Genomic DNA, 4,911 nt, shown 5'->3' with positions numbered 1-4,911 from the left:
GGATCCAAACCAGAAAAAACCCAGGATCTGGCCAACAACTATGAGAAAAACGCGAAAGTATGAGCCAGATGATTGCAAATACCAGAACTATCCCAGACATAACCAGCGTTATCCACTAAAATATTATTCGCAACCAGGTTTAATTGACTGTTTCAGTCTGGTGCCACTTTACTACGTGGTCCAAGCCAGAAGAAGGCCAGGATCTGGCCAACAAGTATGCGAAAAATGCGAAGGTCCGAGCCAGATGACGGCAAATACCAGACCTAACCCAGACAAAATCGGCGTTGTCCCCTAAAATATTAATCGCAACCAGGTATAATTGACTGTTTCGGTGTGGTACCGCATTGCTACGATGATCCAAACCAGAAAGAGGCCAGGATCTGGCCAACAAGTATGCGAAAAATGCGAAAGTATGAGCCAGATGATTGCAAATACCAGAACTAACCCAGACATAACCGGCGTTATCCCCTAAAATATTAATCGCAACCATGTTTAATTGACTGTTTCGGTGTGGTACCGCATTACTACGTGATCCAAACCAGAGAAAGGCCAGGATCTGGCCAACAAGGATGAGAAAAATGCGAATATATGATCAAGATGATTGCAAATACCAGAACTAACCCTGACATAACCAGCGTTATCCTCTAAAATACGCATCGGAACATGCTTTTAATGACTGTTTCAGTGTGGTACCACATTACTACGTGATCCAAACCAGAAAAAGCCCAGGATCGGGCCAACAAGAATGCGAAAAATGCGAAAGTACGAGCCAGATGAGGGAAAATCCCAGACCTAACCGAGACGTAACCGGCGTTATCCCCTAAAATATTAATCGCAACCAGGTTTAATTGACTGTTTCGGTGTGGTACTGCATTACTACGTGATCCAGACCAGAAAAAACCCAGGATCTGTTCAACAACTATGAGAAAAACGCGAAAGTACGAGCCAGATGGGGGCAAATCCCAGACCTAACCGAGACATAACCAGCGTTATCTTCTAAAATATTAATCGCAACCAGGTTTAATTGACTGTTTCGGTGTGGTACCGTATTGCTACGATGATCCAAACCAGAAAGAGGCCAGGATCTGACCAACAAGTATGCGAAAAACGTGAAAGTACGAGCCAGATGAGGACAAATCCCAGACCTAACCGAGACGTAACCGGCGTTATCCCCTAAAATATTAATCGCAACCAGGTATAATTGACTGTTTCGGTGTGGTACCGCATTGCTACGATGATCCAAACCAGAAAGAGGCCAGGATCTGGCCAACAAGTATGCGAATAATGCGAAAGTACAAGCCAGATGGGGGCAAATCCCAGACCTAACCAAGACATAACCAGCGTTATCCCCTAAAATATTAATCGCAACCAGGTATAATTGACTGTTTCGGTGTGGTACCGCATTGCTACGATGATCCAAGCCAGAAAGAGGCCAGGATCTGGCCAACAAGTATGCGAATAATGCGAAAGTATGAGCCTGATGATTGCAAATACCAGAACTAACCCAGACATAACCAGCGTTATCCTCTAAAATACGAATCGGAACATGCTTTTAATGACTGTTTCAGTGTGGTAACACATTACTACGTGATCCAAACCAGAAACATCCCAGGATCTGGCCGACAAGTATTCGAAAAATGCGATAGTATGAGCCTGAGGAGGGCAAATACCTGAGTTAACACAGACATAACCGGCGTTATCCTCTAAAATATTAATCGCAACCGGGTTTAATTGACTGTTTCCGTGTGGTACCGCATTACTACGTGATCCAAACCAGAAAAAGGCCAGGATCTGGCTAACAAGTATGCGAAAAATGCGAAAGTACGAGCCAGATGAGGGCAACTACCAGACCTAACCCAGACATAACCGGCGTTATCCGCTAAAATATTAACCGCAACCAGGTTTAATTGACTGTTTCGTTGTGGAACCGCATTACTACGGGATCCAAACCAGAAAAAAACCCAGGATCTGGCCAAGAACTATGAGAAAAAGCGGAAGTATGAGCCAGATGATTGCAAATACCAGAACTATCCCAGACATAACCAGCGTTATCCTCTAAAATATTAATCGCAACCAGGTTTAATTGACTGTTTCGGTGTGGTACCGCATTACTACGGGATCCAAACCAGAGAAAGGCCAGGATCTGGCCAACAAGGATGAGAAAAATGCGAATATATGATCAAGATGATTGCAAATACCAGAACTAACCCTGACATAACCAGCGTTATCCTCTAAAATATTAATCGCAACCAGGTTTAATTGACTGTTTCGGTGTGGTACCGCATTGCTACGATGATCCAAACCAGAAAGAGGCCAGGATCTGGCCAACAAGTATGCGAATAATGCGAAAGTATGAGCCTGATGATTGCAAATACCAGAACTAACCCAGACATAACCAGCGTTATCCTCTAAAATACGAATCGGAACATGCTTTTAATGACTGTTTCAGTGTGGTAACACATTACTACGTGATCCAAACCAGAAACATCCCAGGATCTGGCCGACAAGTATTCGAAAAATGCGATAGTATGAGCCTGAGGAGGGCAAATACCTGAGTTAACACAGACATAACCGGCGTTATCCTCTAAAATATTAATCGCAACCGGGTTTAATTGACTGTTTCCGTGTGGAACCACATTACTACGGGATCCAAACCAGAAAAAACCTAGGATCTGGCCAACAACTATGAGAAAAACGCGAAAGTATGAGCCAGATGATTGCAAATACCAGGACTATCCCAGACATAACTAGCGTTATCCTCTAAAATATTATTCGCAACCAGGTTTAATTGACTGTTTCAGTCTGGTGCCACTTTACTACGTGGTCCAAGCCAGAAGAAGGCCAGGATCTGGCCAACAAGTATGCGAAAAATGCGAAGGTCCGAGCCAGATGACGGCAAATACCAGACCTAACCCAGACAAAATCGGCGTTATCCCCTAAAATATTAATCGCAACCAGGTATAATTGACTGTTTCGGTGTGGTACCGCATTGCTACGATGATCCAAACCAGAAAGAGGCCAGGATCTGGCCAACAATTATGCGAAAAATGCGAAAGAATGAGCCAGATGATTGCAAATACCAGAACTAACCCAGACATAACCGGCGTTATCCCCTAAAATATTAATCGCAACCATGTTTAATTGACTGTTTCGGTGTGGTATCGCATTACTACGTGATCCAAACCAGAGAAAGGCCAGGATCTGGCCAACAAGGATGAGAAAAATGCGAATATATGATCAAGATGATTGCAAATACCAGAACTAACCCTGACATAACCAGCGTTATCCTCTAAAATACGCATCGGAACATGCTTTTAATGACTGTTTCAGTGTGGTACCACATTACTACGTGATCCAAACCAGAAAAAGCCCAGGATCGGGCCACCAAGAATGCGAAAAATGCGAAAGTACGAGCCAGATGAGGGAAAATCCCAGACCTAACCGAGACGTAACCGGCGTTATCCCCTAAAATATTAATCGCAACCAGGTTTAATTGACTGTTTCGGTGTGGTACTGCATTACTACGTGATCCAGACCAGAAGAAACCCAGGATGTGTTCAACAACTATGAGAAAAACGCGAAAGTACGAGCCAGATGGGGGCAAATTCCAGACCTAACCGAGACATAACCAGCGTTATCCTCTAAAATATTAATCGCAACCAGGTTTAATTGACTGTTTCGGTGTGGTACCGCATTGCTACGATGATCCAAACCAGAAAGAGGCCAGGATCTGGCCAACAAGTATGCGAAAAACGTGAAAGTACGAGCCAGATGAGGACAAATCCCAGACCTAACCGAGACGTAACCGGCGTTATCCCCTAAAATATTAATCGCAACCAGGTATAATTGACTGTTTCGGTGTGGTACCGCATTGCTACGATGATCCAAACCAGAAAGGGGCCAGGATCTGGCCAACAAGTATGCGAATAATGCGAAAGTATGAGCCTGATGATTGCAAATACCAGAACTAACCCAGACATAACCAGCGTTATCCTCTAAAATATTAATCGCAACCAGGTTCAATTGACTGTTTCGGTGTGGGACCACATTACTACGGGATCCAAACCAGAAAAAACCCAGGATCTGTTCAACAACTATGAGAAAAACGCGAAAGTACGAGCCAGATGGGGGCAAATCCCAGCCCTAACCGAGACATAACCAGAGTTATCCTCTAAAATATTAATCGCAACCAGGTTTAATTGACTGTTTCGGTGTGGCACCGCATTGCTACGATGATCCAAACCAGAAAGAGGCCAGGATCTGGCCAACAAGTATGCGAAAAACGTGAAAGCACGAGCCAGATGAGGACAAATCCCAGACCTAACCGAGACAAAACCGGCGTTATCCCATAAAATATTAATCGCAACCAGGTATAATTGACTGTTCCGGTGTGGTACCGCATTGCTACGATGATCCAAACCAGAAAGAGGCCAGGATCTGGCCAACAAGTATGCGAAAAATGCGAAAGTATGAGCCAGATGATTGCAAATACCAGAACTAACCCAGACATAACCGGCGTTATCCCCTAAAATATTAATCGCAACCAGGTTTAATTGACTGTTTCGGTGTGGTACCGCATTACTACGTGATCCAAACCAGAAAAAGGCCAGGATCTGTTCAACAACTATGAGAAAAACGCGAAAGTACGAGCCAGATGGTTGCAAATACCAGAACTATCCCAGGCATAACCATCGTTATCCTCTAAAATATTATTCGCAACCAGGTTTAATTGACTGTTTCGGTGTGGTACCATATTACTACGTGGTCCAAGCCAGAAAAAGGCCAGGATCTGGCCAACAAGTATGCGAAAAATGCGAAAGTACGCGCCAGATGAGGGCAAATACCAGACCTAACCGAGACATTACCGGCATTATCCTCTAAAATATTAATCGCAACCAGATTTAATTGACT

The sequence above is a fragment of the Colletes latitarsis genome, unplaced genomic scaffold (assembly GCF_051014445.1).
Source record: "Colletes latitarsis isolate SP2378_abdomen unplaced genomic scaffold, iyColLati1 scaffold0018, whole genome shotgun sequence".
In the NCBI taxonomy this organism is placed as follows: domain Eukaryota; kingdom Metazoa; phylum Arthropoda; class Insecta; order Hymenoptera; family Colletidae; genus Colletes; species Colletes latitarsis.
Note: the sequence above shows the minus strand (reverse complement) of the source record.